Source organism: Vespula pensylvanica, chromosome 6 (genome assembly GCF_014466175.1).
Source record: "Vespula pensylvanica isolate Volc-1 chromosome 6, ASM1446617v1, whole genome shotgun sequence".
NCBI classification, from domain to species: Eukaryota; Metazoa; Arthropoda; class Insecta; order Hymenoptera; family Vespidae; genus Vespula; species Vespula pensylvanica.
In genome coordinates, this window is record NC_057690.1 from 3,852,115 (window position 1) to 3,870,728 (window position 18,614).

At 29.1% G+C, this 18,614-nt stretch overlaps 2 protein-coding genes across 10 annotated transcripts in view; one reads left to right on the top strand and one right to left on the bottom strand.

Annotated features, from left to right (window-relative positions):
• The window catches only part of LOC122629764 (intracellular protein transport protein USO1), an 82,041-nt gene extending 79,880 nt beyond the window's left edge, over positions 1 to 2,161 (bottom strand). Inside the window, exon 1 of the mRNA XM_043813525.1 lies at positions 1,848 to 2,161. The gene's annotated coding sequence lies outside the window, so the exon portion shown is untranslated. The remainder of the gene's footprint in view (positions 1 to 1,847) is intronic.
• A 5,640-nt stretch (positions 2,162 to 7,801) lies between these two features.
• Positions 7,802 to 18,614, top strand: part of LOC122630083 (neurexin-4) — a 27,787-nt gene continuing 16,974 nt past the window's right edge. For 8 of the 9 annotated variants that reach the window (XR_006327403.1, XM_043814160.1, XM_043814165.1 and 5 more), the window contains exon 1: positions 7,802 to 8,187. The gene's annotated coding sequence lies outside the window, so the exon portion shown is untranslated. The remainder of the gene's footprint in view (positions 8,188 to 18,614) is intronic. The other variant, XM_043814168.1, reaches the window with a different exon arrangement.

An 18,614-nucleotide genomic window follows, 5' to 3' on the forward strand; every position in this document is an offset into this window, starting at 1 on the left:
ACACACACACACACACACACACACACACACACACACACACACACACACATACAGCACATAGCACATACATATACACTAAAGAAGATGATCATGCTCTTCCTTCTACCTTCTCAAGCGTCACCTCTTCATGCACGGTCCATGGCTTATGTAAAGCACTATGTAATGGAACGTGTGTCGATGCGTTAGATTAGAACAGACGAAGGAACGTTTATAAATGAGACGTTAGAACATTTTTGCGTGGGTTACCGATCCACATTATGAAATAAAAGTAGGCGTGTAACTTGTAACGGACATATTGTGGGCCACCACATATTCTATATGTACATGTATATATGTAAATGTGTATATATATACCATCTATGTGATTTGGGACCACTAACTTATGTAAGTATGCATGGCCCGTTAACCAAGAACGTGATCGTGATGTGAGAAAAGCGTCAATTCAAAATCGATCAAGGACATTCTACGAAAATTATTATTATTATTATTATTATTATTATTATTATTATTATTATTATTATTATTATTTGTATGGTTGACTCGAATATAAACACCATTACAACTATATTGGATATATAAAATAAATTTATGTCCACGTGCGCATGTGTATCATTCTGATGAATTAAAGGTTATATTGCATATAATTGAGATTAATTTTTTGTCCAAAAAAAAATAAATAAATAAATAAATAAATAAATAAATCAAAGAAGTTGAAAAAAATATGGAATTCATTTATGTCTATGTGTATTATTCTATTATATTTCTGAATCAAAGATTATTTTGTATCTGATTCAGACTAACTTCCTGTAATGAAAAAAATTAAACATAAAAAGAAATTATGGAATTCATACGTTCATGGGTACGTACATGTGTATCTTTTTGAATTGAAGGTTACTTTGTATCTGATTCAGACTAACTTCTTTAAAAAAAGAAAAGAAAAAAAAAAAACAGAGAGAGAAAGAGAGAAAAAAGAAGAAAAGAGTAAAAATAAAAATAAAATATGGAATTTATACATTCATATTTGTTTATGTGTATCCTTCTGAATTAAATGTTACATTGAATTTCATTCAGATCAATTTCTTTCAATAAATAAATGAAAATAAGAAATTCATGTTAATTACCATATTGTATATAATAATAATGTAATATCTTCATTATCATATATATATATACACTTTTATAATATAGTTTGTACGCACATTATTACAACTTACTCTTTCATAATAATATTAATACGTATACTTTTATTAATTAGTAATATATACTTTAATCAATTATATAATCCCAGCTAAATAGGTCTCATTCATTATATATGTATATTAGTTAAAGGCTACGTTGGATCTAATTGAAAGAAATCTTCTTTAAAAAGTATTCTTAAAAATATAGAGTTTTAGGTTAATTATTATTTTAACAATCGCTTTTGTTTCAATTATAATCTTTATATCAAAGATATCGTATGATATATATAAAATTGTATATATATGATAATATATAAAAATTATATATACATGCTATTGTATATAATATAATATATATAAAAACCTATGTACATATATAATATATAAATATATATACAATATAAATATATTATATATGATATATGAAACAAAAGAAAAGAAAAGGAATAAAAAAAAAAAAGAAAAAAAGAAAAAAAGAAAATATACAATTAAAAAAAAAAAAAAAAGATATTTATATATGTCAGAGTATTCAATAAATTCAAATTCTATTGAGTTAACCTTATCACGTGATTCAAATGATATCATTTTCCCTATAGCGTATCAATAAAATGTCTCTCGTTGAAATATATCTCGTTGAAATATTTGATATACATATGTATATTTACTTACATAGATAGGTAAATATATAAATTCTTGCACGAGCAGGAAAGCACTTTCTATCGAGAACGTCGAACGCGATACAATTTCACTTGTTCCGCTATACACACGTATACCCGACAAATATATACACTACACACAAAAGATAGAGATACGTTCTAATATGGCTACGCCTTATTTCGAACGAAAGAAACGAACAGTTTCTTTTGTTCGTTGATCGATCAACAATGATAATGACGAAGCTCGACGACTGAATATACGTACGAGAAATCTTTCAATTCACTAACGTAAACAATATGTATAAACAATGATCTAACAATAAGAGAAAAGCGTTCTTGACGCGACGGAAGAATACTTTTACTATTTAACCTAACCTTTCACGTGTGTATATATATATATATATATATGCATGTATGTATGTATGTATGTCGAGTAACTTATATGGATATCTTTTCTCGTTTCTATTGTCCTTTGTATTCATCATAACGTTTTTCTTATTTCCTTATAATTTCTATTATGTTCTCATTGATTAATAATTTATAATCGTATGTAGATGGCGTTATCGTTGATTCTTTTTTACGTATAACCTAATTTATGTATGCTGCTGTAACGTAAGTACATGTGTGTGTGTGTGTGTGTGTGTGTGTGTGTGTGTGTGTGTGTGTGTGTGTGTGTGTGTGTGTGTGTGTGTGTGTGTAAGGATCAGAAGATAGTTTTTTTTATCGTGAAAGTTATTATTATTGCTTGCTTAATCTATATTAATAGAATCTATCTTAATTATATATATATATATATTAAAAATCGTAATTTTTTACCCACCTAAATATTTTCTATATTAATACAAAAAAAAAAAAAAAAAATATTGTAAAGCTTGTAGGAGATAAATTTCATAAAAAAAAATTTGACACAATTATATTAAATATCATAATTCTTTAACAGCCCCAAATACTTTCTATATTGTTATTAATAAAAAAATAAATAAAGAAAGAAAGAAAATGTTGGAAACTTTATAAACGTAAATATCAAATAAAAAAAGTCGATGTATAGTTACTATTAAATAGTTCCGGGTTCGTGGGACGATGTTGGTCACGCGATTCACGCGCTTACCTTAATAATTAACTGTAAGAGAATGAGAGAAGAACTTCGAAGGGCTCCCTCTTATATGTTAGAAATACCTTTAAGAAATCCCTCCAAGGAAGTTGATGATGTTAGGTTGCTCGGTAATGCAATCGTGTGTCGTTGACTAACCATCTTCACTATTTTTTTCTTTCTCTTCCTTTTTTTCCTTCTTTTTCTGCTACTTTTCAAGCTCCGCACGAAGTACATTTGCGAACGAGACGAATTTACGAACGAAGTACGTTTGTACACGACTACGATGATCAAATCAGTTTCTTATTTGACCGTTATAAAAAAGTACGTTATTAAAAAATAAACGTATGATACTCGATGTAAAGATTTTTAAATAGAAATAAAAAGAAATAAAAAAGAAAATGATTAAAGAGATTTTTTCTTTATTTGTTCTTATTTCTCTCTCTCTCTCTCTCTCTCTCTCTCTCTCTCTCTCTCTCTCTCTCTCTCTCTCTCTCTCTCTCTCTTTAAGAAATATTTATAAGCAAATCGTAAACATTAAAAGAAAATAGTAACAAAATTATTTACGTTGTAGATTCACTCGACTGATTTGATTATTTCTTATAGATTTAATTAAGTCGATTTTTTTCTCATGAAAATGCACACTTTCGTATCACTTTCTTTTAAATAATTAGTTTGATTAATTATTCTTCATACTCTCAATCACGTAAATGTATTTCTGATCGATTTATTTTCATTCTAATTTTGAAAAGATTTACTAATTAGTTTACTGCTGCCATCTGTTCATTAATATCATTCTGGTAACACAACTTAGGTGGTATAACATCCGACTCGAAAGAATAAACGAAGAAATGATATCTTCTTTATCTTCCAGTTAAGTACTACAGTCGGTAAAGTCATTTTATGGTAACAAAAAATAACGTTTTACGATAGGAAAGAAAACTGTTAAAAATATGTACAGTCTTATTCAGTTTGAAACAGAATTATATAAAATTATTCTAATGCATGAAATAATTAAAATGAACTAATTAATAATTTTTTATTATAGCATTACGAAAATTCATATAGATAATCATGCATATAAATACAAATTTTAGAAATTTGTATAGTCGATAAAGAAATTAGAACTATCGGTAACTAAGAACGTCACGTATCATCAAGATCTAACGTATCTCAAGGAAAATTAATCACTGACATACAATCGTACGTATGTCCCTTCGTGAATCTTATATACGTACATTATTCGGTGTGAAGTTTACTGATTAGAACATATTGGAACAACGTGAATAAAAGTAATTAGCGAATAACCGACGTAAACGTTTCAAAGACAAACTTTACGATCCTAGGTTCGAATTTCATTATAAATTCAATAGAATATATCGTTACCATCTTTTAACGTTGAAAAATAACCTCTCTTTTCGTAAAAGTTTTGTGAAAAAGTAACGGATAAAGAAAGAAAGAAAGAAGAATAGTGGTAAAGGAGAACGTAACAAATGGGTCGAATATTTTAACATTCGTTAACGTAGTCGATAACGATCTCGCGTTTCATTTTTGAAGCCTTTGTTAAAAGTGATAATTGGGTTAATTTTAACAGTTATTAATTAGTGCAAAGTGATTAGCAATAATTGGTTGGTCTGTTTATCCTTGAAAAAACATGATGATAAAAAGATGTACTGGATTAGTGGAATACGTTACTTCATGTTATATTTATTTCAAATTTCCCGCCTATTGGTACGTATGAAAATTATATATTCAGAACTACTCGAATCAAATGTAATATATATATATATATATATATATATATATATATATCTTATTGTTTAACATTAAATACCTCCAAGCAGTATATCAAATATCAATGCAAATATGCAAGTACGAAAATATGCAAGTAAGATAGACGTGAACGTTATGATTATATACCTTGACCTTCAGTATCAGATCCTTTTAGTCGGTTTAACTTTACTCTGATTGAAGATATCAATTATTCGATCTAAAAATTATTTTAATAGAACAAAAATGAAAAAAAAAAAAACAACAAAATTAATTTAATATAATAAAATACGAAAGATATATGCCAAGACCAGAGAATACAATTAATTTTTGTATCTCGATTGAAAATCAATTGATGTTAATATATGATCATGTGATTATATAATATGTAACGTAAAAGACATATAAATGTTTTTTTTATATATTGAACAGATGTAAAAGAAATTATGTCCGAACGAAATGTACATAACCAAAAAAAATATATATGGCTGTAAAAATAACTAAAAAAGATAATATTCAACTAAATAATAGTAACATCATACAAGAATATCAGAGGATATATATAAACGTCTCTCTAGTCGAAGGCTGTTAATGACCACACTTATATATATACATACATATATATATGTGTGTGTATATATATATATATATGCATCGCGTTATATCTCGTCACGTGAAACATGTCTCTTTTACTCCTGCATATTTGATCACGAGGCAGATGCAATCGTAACTGCTACTGGTAGGTCGGTAACCCAATGCATTTTTCCTTATTATCGACTAAAGTACTTAGCGGTTACAACTTTGCTTATAAACTTTCGAAGAAAGTTTCTGTAGTTATATTCGAATTATTTTATCATTTCGCCCTTTTACATCATAACTTTTAATTGAAAAAGTGATATATTTATTCAAGTGATATTCGACATGAAAATTTTTTGATAATCAAATATTATTATCTTAAAAATTATATCTTTCTTTCTCTTTAGTTTTGTTTTATCAAATATGTGTATGTATATGTATGTATGTATGTATGTATGTATGTATGTGTATATATATATATATATGTATATATATTGTTGCACGAAAGATTATTTTTTGATTATTTGTTACTTTATTATTATTTCATTCATTTATTGTTAGAAAATTTGCAGAAAATTAAACTAAATTTTATATGCATACGTATATTTCTATATACATATATGCATATATATATATATATATATATGAACGTGTATGTGTATGAATAACCTAGATAAATTTTTTCTAACCTCCTTCTAACGTAAAATACAAATAAGACTTTACATATTATATCTAAAGTTAATAAAAGAATAACAAATGCACATAAATCAATATATATACTAATCGATCTCAACATAAACAATAATAATAATAATAATTAAAATTCAAATAAATAAAATGTACTTAGTTACGTTTTTCGTATCTTTCGTATTATGCATATAAACATTCGTAAGATGTAAAATTATATAGTAAAATGTAGTCGCAGCTTCGATTTGATTTTTATTTCTTTTTCTTTTTTATTACTATTACTATTTTCTTTTTCTTTTTTTTTTTTTTTTAATACTCTCATAGTACTCAAGATGGCGTCGATATGATGGCTCCTTCCTTCTCTCTTCCTCTCGATATGGTTTGTTGGGATTGTTTTCACTTCCCGCAGGACGGGAAGAAAACGTTAGGCGCCCCTTCCGCCCCGTAACGTCGAAACTCGACCTTCTGATACTCTCCGACAGAGACGGGAGCGGTCGGATGTGTTTAGGGTCAATTTGTCTATTATCTCGTTGTCAGTTTTATTTATTATACATACATCTAACGTCTCCCACGAGTACCGAGTGATACGTGAGATCTTTTAACATATGTAACATTTTCTTCGAAAAATTATCAACGAAAAAAGAAACGGTAAGAAAACTTCATTTTCTCGAGAAGGTTAGAAAATAATTTTATTGGATTAGATAGATCGTTCAATTAGGAAAGGAAAGAAGAGAATGGAAAAAAAAAAATTAATAAGACGTACAATTGTTTTATCGAAGAAATTTTTCAGAGAGAGAGAGAGAGAGAGAGAGAGAGAGAGAGAGAGAGAGAGAGAGAGTAGATCAGATGATATACAATTTGAATTAAAAGAAAAATTTATGAGAAGGGATGTTACAGTAGGCGCCACTCGTCGATACGTCACTGTCATTCTCGTCTATAAGTAAAAGAGAAAGAGAATGTGAAAGAGTGAGAGAGAGAGAGAAAGAGAGAAAAGAGAGAGAGGGAGGGTGAGAGAGAGAGAGAGAGAGAGAGAGAGAGAGAGAGAGAGATAGTGAGAATGCGCGTACTAAGAGAATCGCAAATTCGTTGCTCGAATGATAGAAGTATTAAAAGTGAAATAACTTTTTGATACTTAATTTGACAAAAAGAAAAAAGAATCTACAAGTTTACACTTTTACATAAATTCGATTGCATAATAATACGAATTTTTTGTCATACAAAATGATAGATGTAAAATTAAAACGCACAATTATTCTTTCATATCTTCTCATGTAATACGAATATTTTTTATTAGAAAAAAAAAAAAAAAAAAAAAAAGAAAAAAAATAAATTACTATCAGTCCGACAAATAGGACGAGAAAATTGTACTTACTTAATTCATCATACCAATCTAATTTTTTTCATTAGAAAAAGAGATCTACGAAATGCATATGAATTTATAGGTTAGAAAAAATTCGTTATTAATATCGTATATTACATCATATATATATATATCTATATATATATATATATAACGTATATAAAAGAAAAAAATAAAAGAGAGAAAAAGAAAAAGAAATATATTTATTCTTGATCTTCTCCCTTTATTAGATACGAGGATCAAGCAGGAAAAGAAGTGGGGGAAAGAAAAAAGGAGGTGGGGGTGAGGGCTGGCAACACGGTGAGTGCGTGTTCCGTCGTTGCTGTCATCTCTCTCTCTCTCTCTCTCTCTCTCTCTCTCTCTCTCTCTCTCTCTCTCTCTCTTTCTTTCTTATTGTCTATCTCTATCTCTCTTAGTTTCTCCTTCCCACCGGTAGAGGTAGTAAGGGTGGGGAGAACTACACTCGGAGTGCACAGAAACGCGACAGTTAATCCTCGCGCGTTTACGGGGTCGTATGCTCGATCGGAGAAGCGAGAGAAAGCAAATTCGTTAGGGGAGAGTTTCATTTTCTCTTTTTCAACATTTTCCATTTTTTCCATACTTCGTTCCTTTTTTTTTTCTTTTTTTTTCATTCTCTTTGCCGTTCAATAAATCGTTCTCTTACCCGTTTATCTTTATCGTGACTTTACAATCGATTATCGAAGGAAGTAGAACATATACGTTGGATTTAAAATTTATAACAGGAGAGAGAGAGAGAGAGAGAGAGAGAGAGAGAGAGAGAGAGAGAGAGAGACTTCATATTTTGAAGGATCCAAATTCTAAAAGGAACAATGGCAACACGTCTTTGCTGACTCCTACGATCTTTTTTTTGTAAGTAATTATGCAACATATAATCAATCGAGATGTTATCCCACATTTTCGTGTTAAAGTAGATTAAATGAAGAAGACCAAAAAAAAAAAAGAAAAATTTAACAAAAATCTAACACACACACACAAATATATATATATATATATATATATATATATATATATATGTACATACACACGAATTCTATTGTCGAACGAAATGATTAATTAGTCGGTACGATAGGTTACGCGTATAATTCTATACGATACATCGAATATTGTCCTAACCTCAAAAAAAAAAAAAAAAAAAAGAAATGCATTAAAACAATACAAATTTGCACATACAAATGACAATATCTTGTGACGAGCTTTTTACTATAGTTATAGTCTCGTCGTTATCGTCGTCGTGTATGAGTTATCGTCGTTGACACGTTAAAAATAGAAAAGAAAGAAAAAAAAAAAAAAAGAAAGAAAGGAAAACAAGAAAAGGAAGAAATAAAAATAGAAAACTGTTTCAATCTCTTTTCCACCCACCCTAGTTTTTCTTTTTCATTACAATTACGATAATGTGAAAGCACTTTGATACGTACTTTATATTAAGAGAACACACGTGGTCCTTTTTATCTTCCTTTTTCTCGAAACGTTGAAATGTGACGTTGAAATATGTATATAAGAATTATATGAAAAGTATATTAGAATGAACGAGAGAGAACGTTGTTGGTTGTTCTCTCTCGTATTATACCAATCTTTCGACGCTAATTGTCGTACTTCGCGTACGACCTGCCGCGTATCTGGTTTCAACTGGCCGACTTTGTTTACCTTGCATAAATTCGAGATCTTGCCTATAAGACCCACTGCCATCATCATATATGAGCTTCCGATAACGTTTCTATAATCTTATATATAAATATATGTGTGTGTATGTGTGTGTATTTATGGATATATGTATATATATATACACATATCTATCTATCGTTTCCCTTTTCTGTATCACTAATAATTTCTAATCAATTTCATTCTTTTCTTTTCGTTTTTTTTCTTCTTCATTTTCTTCTTCTTTAATTTTGGATAATCAGAATATTTACTTTGTATTATATGAATAATTTTATTCATTCATTCATTTTTTTTTTATTATTGTTATCGTTATTTATTTATATCATATGCATGTAGATTTGTAAAAAAAAAAAAAAAAAAGGTGAACCGGCCGAGATTCGAACCTTAAATTATTAATTCGTGTACTGTCTTAGTCAAAAGAGCAACTATTTTATGTTTCTGATATATTATTGATCTTATAAGTGTGATATAAAAAGTATTCAATTTTTTAAATAATTGATAAATTTAATATATATTCAATTTGATATATATATATATATAAATTAATTTAGAATAATCTGTAAAAATTGTACACGCTTCTACTTAATTGGCGCTCAATTTCAAATTTGTATGTACGCATTTTATTATACTTTTGAATCATCAAATTCAATAAGTTTGTTTTTTTTTTTTTTAATCTAAAAATCGTACAATTCTAATCTACAATTATACAAATTAGTGATTGACATTATGATAATCTTTGAATTTTTATTAATATTAAAAATTTTGATTAAATTATAGCATTCTGCAATATTTGTCAATCATATAAAATATACGTTAGGAAAGAAAATTCTAAGAAATTAATATGCTTAATTCGTTATCCAATGAAAAGATAAAAGATAGATAGATAGATAAATACGTAGAGAAAGATAGAGAGAGAGAGAGAGAGAGAGCGAGAGAGAGAGAGAGAGGGAGAGAGAGAGAGAGAGAGAGATAGAGAAATAATATCCATACATAAGTAAAAAAAAAAAAATATTTCCAAGTAAAAAGAATCTCTCTCTCTCTCTCTCTCTCTCTTTTTCTCTCTTTGTAAAGACGCGTCATTTAATAAATTTAGTCACGTGCATCGTTGCACACGAGTCGCTAATGCACGCGTATCGTGTCTAATTAATCGATTCGTTTCACGAGCCATACGATGCTTATGTTACACGGGCCAACTTCCTCGCTACAAATCAGATACTTTTGTTTGGACAATAAAAAAGAGAGAGAAAAAAAATGAAAAATAAAAAGAAAAAGAAAGAAAAAAAAAAAGAAAAAACGTACGCGTGCGCTATCACGAGTACGTATTTCAACATGAACATAGAAAGAGATAGAATGAGAGAGAGAGAGAGAGAGAGAGAGAGAGAGAGAGAGAGAGAGAAGGGGAAAGGATAAAGAGAGATAGAGAGAACATGTTCAAATGCTTAAGGTTACGAATACTACGTGCCATGACTCATTATAATTTTTTGTATGAACAGTAGAATAACACACACATATATATGTACATACATAGATACATATACGTACACATAGAAACCTGTCGTTATGAATGGCCGTAGCCATTTGTTTTGCTATAATATTCGATGCAACGAACCGGATAATCTTTTCAATGACTTGTAATATAATCTGCGAAGCGCATATAAACAAATATTATAAAAAAGAACGTAAAACAGAATTATTATGAATTATTCATTATTGTCATAGAGATATGTACAGATACGTTCTGTAAGTATAATCAATGCTTAGAAGTATGAAAATGTAACGAATCCTTTCATATTTCATCATCGAATTTTTTACTACGATTAAAACGATTATCTTGTTCGATTGTGTAAATTTGTTAAGAGCGATTAATTGAAATTGTTCAAAACGTTCAAAAAGCAATGTCAAAAAAAAAAAAAAAGAAAAGAAAAATTAAAAATAAATATCAATGGTGAATCCGTGAAGCATCGACGTTGTACGAAAAGAAGATATGCAATAAGAACAGAAGAAAAGAAAAAGAGAAAGGAAATGAAAGCAAATCTTAAAAATTAGAGAAAATTAAGATTTATTAAAAAATAAATAAATAAATAAATAAATAAATAAATAAATAAGTAAAAAATAAAAAGAAAGAAAGAAAGACAACGAAAACAAATCTACGATTTAGAGAAAATTAAAATTTATTATAAAAAAAAAAAAAAAAAAAAAAAAGAAATGAATCTAAAATAAAATTAAATTAATTAAAGACAAAAAATATAATGAGATCGCTTGAATATATATATATATATATATCTCATCTTTCATATGTCAAAGTAATATAGAAACGTAGATATTACGATGACCCACTCACCGGTTTAGCTCGATATATCGATCTTCCGGCAACAAAAGGAGGAGGAACGGAGCACGCGGCCTGGCGTCCTAGGCCGTGACGAAAGCAACCAGAGCAAACTGAGAATGTACCTCCCTTTTATATAATAATATCATATATACGTGTGACATATGTACATACTTTTACTTTTTTTCAATTTCTTTCAACTCTTCTTTTCCTCCTTTCTCTCTCTCTCTTTCTCTCTCTCTCTCTTCCTTTTTTCTTTTTTGTAACTTCACGTAATCCTGTGGAATTGTATCAATCAAAATATTAAATACAATACATTGACCTCGACTGCTTTTAACGCGTGTTAAAGAACGTACATACGTGTGTATTCGATTATCTTCTTTTTTTTTTTTTCATTTTTTTTTTTCTATTTTTATTTCTCTTTCATCTTTTTTCCCACGAAAAATGTGAAATTTTTTTCGTAAAATATTTTCAAGTACATTGACCTCGAATGCTCTCAACGTGTATGGAAAATATCTGTGTTCTGTGTACTCAGAGAGATACATGCATATAGTATATACATACCTTCACTTTTTTACAAATTCTTTTGATATCATGAAAAGGGTTGAATTTTCATCGAAAGATATTAATCAAGTTCATTGCCCTGGGACATTATAAGATCGATCGAAAATATTGATAAGGTAGATAGATAGTCGACGAGATCGACTGACCTCTTTGATCGTCTTTTGTCAAATGATTTGACTTTTGACCTCTCCGAAGAGATCACATACGATATTTGTACGTTATCGAATTCTTTTATCTTTTATCGGATCGTCATATATTATATTTTTTATTTCAATGAAATTTCTTTTTTTTTTTTCTTTTTTATCGTATTTTATCTTTTCGTTTTTAAATAAAAACGTAATTTTTGTTGATACGAAAAGAGCCTTCGTGAAAATTCAAGAAACATTGAAAATCTATTCTGAAAGAGAAAGAAAGAAAAAGAAAAAAAAAGGAACAAGTAAAATTATAAGTCATATAAAAACTTTGATAATAATTCGTACGGAAGAGAAGGTCGATAAGTCGGAGATAAGATCAGCGAGCAAGCAAAGCGAGTAATAATCGATAAAGCATACTTAAGATAATGAGCTTTTAATGTGTATGAATGAATACGGTATTCAAATTTATCGCTTCAATTTGCAAATTTAAAATTTATACATATGGAATAAGTATAGGGTGGGCCGTATGTTCTTAGATAATCTTCAAAATCGATTAATCCTTTTTTAAGACTATTCAGGCTTGTAATTATGTTTGTAGCTTTGCAAACTAGAGTTTGTAGTTTTTTGATTTGGTAAAAAAAAAAAAAAAAAAAAAAAAAAGGAAACAGAAATGAAAATGAAAAAATTCTCGAAAAGGAGTAATTAATTTTTACTATCATTTAGGAACATTTGGCACCATTCTGTGTGTATGTATGATTATAGAAAATTATACCATATGCTATGTGACTTATTAAACACATATGTTGTGCAAACATATGAATATATATATATACATCATGTACTATTTAACGAGGAGTAAAATGTATATATGAGAACGCACCTGCGTGCGATCGTTCTAACTTATCGATTCGACTAAACTATCACGAGGTAAAAATAAGATAATGAAATGACACCATTAAATAATTTACCTTTAATGATTTATTATTATATTTGTCTAACAAATTTTTATTGATCTTATATATATATATTGGATTGGTATTAATAATAATTTGATATACTCGAATCTAATTAATTAATAATAATATGTAATAAAAAATAAATAATTGTTTTTAACATAATCATTTTATATATTACTCTATATTAAGTACTTTTATATATGACAATTAAGTACTTTAATATATATATAATAATTTAGTATACTATAGTATATAACATCATATGCTTATATCACATTAAATGACACTGTACTAATACTATACTAAATTTTTTTAAATACATATAAATACTACAATCTAGTAAATTATTATATTCAAATTATTTTATATATATATATATATATATACAATAACTTATCTCTCGTAAAAAGAAGAAGAAGAAGAAGAAGAAGAAAAAAGAAACACACATGAAAGTTTAACTAGTCTGCCAATGTGTTCATGTCACTGATAAAATTGATTTATCGTGGAAAATAAAAGTATAAGAAAAAAAAAAAAAAAAAAAAAAATAAAAAAGATTGATACATACTCAACAGTTTATCTCGTTCTTTTTTCATTGAATATACTCGAAGGCACATACTCGTTGAAATCATTGGATCGATTACGCAACCTGCGATGGATCTTAATTATCCGAGCGCTAATCTTTGCGATATAAAAAGAAAAAAAAAAAGAAAAAAAAAGGAAGGGAAAGAAAAGAAAAAGATCGTAATTCCATTAAAGACGAAGTTTAAAGGAACATGATATTACGTAAGAAAAAACTGCAGCACACATTTTAGATCAGTCTTTTAGCAATTGCTCTCGTATACTTACATTCCTTTTGTTCAAACCTCGTTAGAAGAGATCCATAGATCTCTTAAACTCGACCTTCGTATATCGTTGTTGAAGACGATGACGATGTGACTAAGAGACTAAAAGACCAAGACGATGATTTATAATCGTATTTTCTGAAAAAAAAAAAAAAAAAAAAAGGGAAAAAAAAAAAGAAAAAAGATTCTAATAAGAGACAAGCGTTAACTAAAACTTATAACAATGGATCCTCATTAACGTGCAAATTGAACGAGGACACGTATTCTCAAAGTTTTTTTTTTCAAATAAGGATACAAATTTTTTAATATGGATCCAATGGACTATTGTAACTATGTATTTACGTATTCATGCGTATACGCATTTATGTATGTATGTATGTATGTAGGTTAGTACATACGTGTGTCCTTTTTCTTTCTTTTTTTCTTTTTTTTTCTTTTTTCTTTTTTGTTGAAAAACGACCATTCACTTGGCTACACGCTTTGCAATTGTTACGCCTGTCGTAATTACGAGAGCACTCGTTGGTATGACTCGCCTTGCTCGTTCTTATTCGCGAGGACTAAATTTCTCGATCGAGCGAATGAAGAGTAAGTAACAGGTTGTTCCACACAGTATTGTCGTCTATTTCTCGTTGAACTAAAATAGTCATGGAATGTGTGATAAAAGAGTATATATAAATAGAAACATAAATCGAAGAAGGAAATTTATCTTGTATAGATCATCGATGGTTATTTTTATTTATTTATTTTTTTTTTCTTTTCTCTCTCTCTCTCTCTCTCTCTCTCTCTCTCTCTCTCTGTCTCTCTGTTTCTTTTTTTTTTTTGACATTATTTTCATTAATCAGCTGTTTCAAAAAATTTTGTCAATGTTTATATGAAATTTATTTTTCTTTTTTTTTTTTCTTTCTATTATCTTTTACACTGATGGGTCAAAAGTTTCTAGATGATTTAAAACTACCGATCGAGATATTTTTATGTTAATCTTTTCTTTTTCCATTGAAATCGTAAATTAGTGAAGTCTAGTTTGTAAAATTACGAAGTTGTAAAAAAAGAGTCTCGTAAACGAGTCAATTGATTTTGAAAGCCACTTAGAAACTGTTGAAATACCTACGAATTTTTTTCTTCACGTTCTCGTATTAATAATTTCATTACGAACTTTGAAACAAACAAAGATCTATTTGTATAACAGGAAAATTTTAAGAAATAGAAAATATCGAAGTAAATTACGTAATATGAACGAGGACATAAAAAAAAAAAAAAAAAAAAAAAAAATTACTAAACTGATTTTTCGCTTGTCTGCTTACTGTGTGATCTCCTGATATCAGAAAAAGAAAAAGAGAAAGAAAAAAAAAAAAAAAAAAAAAAGAAAAAAGATCGATCGAGTAGAACACATAAGAAATAAATTCTAATATCTATTTATGGGGGAAGAAAATTGAAACAAGATGCGAGAGAAAAGAATTCATGGAAATACTGTAGTATGAAAGAGAAGATGAAAAGAGAAAGAAAGAAATATATATATATATATATGTACATAGATAAATAAATAAGTATATAGACAAATAAATATCTAGATAGATAGACAGATAAATGATAATAATAAAAAAAGAGAGATGGTTGATAAGGAGTAACAAACGAGTAACAATAATTATTAACTTGTTAATATAATAAAATTATATAATAATAAAATTTAACGAGAGAAAGAAACGAAAAAATGAAAGAAAAGGAAAGAAAAAAATTACACATGCACGCACTAACGCATACACACACACACACACACACAGAGAGAGAGAGAGAGAGAGAGAGAGACGAACGCACGTATAAACGAACAAAGATAAGGATAATACAAGTAAAGAAAGAAGTAGAAGAAGAAGAAGAAAGAAAATAAAAGAAAAATATAGAAAAGAAAGAAAACGAAGAAGACAGAATACGAATGGGGGTGGAAAAGGACGAAAGGAAGGTTCGCGTCGTGCGAGACGAGATCGCAATGAAAGTCAATAAACCGTGATGAGTAACCGTGGAGAGTAGTAGCGGTCAGAGAGTGGCATTAATAAATTAGTGTCTACTTGCTGCTACTGCTGCTGCTGGCGTTGCTGGAAGTAGAGGAGGAGGAGGTGGAGGAGGTGAAGGAGGAGGACGAGGAGAAGGCAAAAGAGGAAGAAGAAGAGGAGGAGGAGGAGATACAAGTGATAGAAGCTTCGTTCGAGGTGGTGGAAGTGTCGCGTGTGGTTGTGTGTGCGTGCGAACACGCGCGCACCTACGTATACACATAAATACGGGACATACGTAAATGTATGCATTAATAATCTACACGTACACAAGTCAATTTATATATATATATATATACATATTTAAAACGATATAAAATGTATAACAATCGAAATTGCATATACAAATATTTATATACAAACATCTTATACACTCGTCCATATATAAGAGTAACACTTCTTTATGTATATGAATAGAAAAAAGAAACAGATTGACTGGTACATACTCGAAATACTTACTCGAAATGATTATACTCAAATTAATTATAGGTACATTTGTTACGTATACACAAGTATATATATATATATAAATCGGAGAAAAATAAATACTATATCAGAGATCAGAATATATCTCTGTATTGTGCATTCGTGTACACCTTCGTCGATGCTGGATTCCTGTAATGGTGTACGTCGGTGTGACAGAAGAAGACAATTGACTCGCAGCCGGCAGAGTCGAACGTCGGTGCTTGTCGGGGGCCTCCTGACGTCACATCCTGCTGCCCTGTTACTACTACTACTACTATTACTACTATTACTACTACTACTACTACTACTACTACTATTATTACTACTACTACTATTACTACTACTACTACTACTACTACTACTACTACTCTTGCTACTGCTTGCTGTTACTACTGCTATTGCTACTACTGTTACGATTGCTACTGCTACTGCTACATTGTTACTCTGCTGTTGAACGATGAGCCGCGATCTCATCTGGACCATGGCGCACGAAGGTACGCAGATTTGTGCACCAAGTGACCAAGAGCTGTTATGAGCGAACTGTATGCCCTTGATGCAACACTTCCAAGGTATTTCAAGATCTCATAATTCGATGTCACGATCTATATCTTTCTTTGCTTTTTTTTTTTTCTTTTGCGATTTCTTACTATCCGAGAATTGTTCTCTATCTTTCCCTCTCTAATTATTCTTCTATCTCTCCCTACCCTTCTTCCAGTTCACTCCTTGAAACACCCTGAGCCCTTATATACCATCGACGTTGATTTCGCTCTGATGAAATTAGATTGAGTTTAATGTGATTTAATTGAAATTGCCGCTGGAACTTGCTCTCTCTCTCTCTCTCTCTCTCTCTCTCTCTCTCTCTCTCTCTCTCTCTCTCTCTCTCTCTTTCTCTCTTTTATTGTCTAATACTTTGACACCAGTAGTCTTTCGTCCGCCATAAAATTTGAATGTTTTCGTTTATATTACAATTTTATCAATGACGATAGTAACTCGTTTTAGATATAAACGATATTTATTGATTTTTATATATTTTATTATGTTATATTTACAAACGATATGTGAATTAGATTCCGAGATTGCAATCAGTTTTGATATTATCTTAGAAGGTTTTGCGGCTAGGACTGTCTTGTTTTAGACATCTTTTTTTTTTATTGTTACCTTTCTAAAGTAGTATTAATAGATTTGTTAATATTGAATTGTTAATATTGTTAATATTGAATTTTAATGGATGTATATATGTGAATAGAATTTGAAGATCATTTGATTTATAGGAATCCAATGATCCAACTCGAGAATATATCAACCTAATACGATCTTCTTACATGGAAACGTCGAAGATCATTCTGGTAGTTGTCTTGATTGCGCTTGAACGATCGTTTCCGTCATTTTCTACGATATTATGAACGACGCTATACACTTATCGGCTCTGAGATCCTAACGGGAAGCTAAATTTCTTTTTTCTTTACTTTTTTTTTTTTTTTTTTTTTTTTTTTTTTTTGATAGTTAACAAGTCTGTCCATGAAAAAAAAAAAATCGATCTTAATCAGCCTTCCAAGAGAGATCTCTAAGGTTTGATCTAAACTGTGATCAAATCAGATAAGTGCAAAAAAGAAGTGTTATAAAAAAATGTTTACAATAATTAAAAATTAATGACATTGAATCAGACTTGACCGTAAAGTATGATAAACGATCATTATACTTCTTTTTCTTTTAGCTTATTTCTTCTTCTTGATAACACATTATATCTTTCAAGGTCCTTAGATATGTATTCGTGTCTGTCAATACATACATGCATATATATATATATATATATATATATATATATATAAAATATATTTATATCACGTATATAAGTATATGTACATATACTAACACGCATAGAAAACACACGCAAACATACACATGCGCAGAGTATGTGTGTATGTATATATGTTTATATATATACATGTGTATCAATTTTAGTACTCATCAGTTTAATGTGACTCTGTAAAATAATCCTTACCTTGAAATTTGACGAAAGAAAAATGTAAAACAATGATGAAGACGAGTTTCACGTTGAACTATGAATATTGTATATAATTTATGTGCAACTATACATCCGGATATATAAGTCGATTCATCCTATTCATCTTCTAGGAAGAATCATTGATATTATGATCCCAGGTCGGAAGTAGATACGAAGGACCGAAATTTATATCTATTGTATATAAGACGAATCAGAAAGAGAAAGAGAGAGATCGACAGAGAGAGAGAGAGAGAGAGAGAGAGAGAGAGAGAGAGAGAGAGAG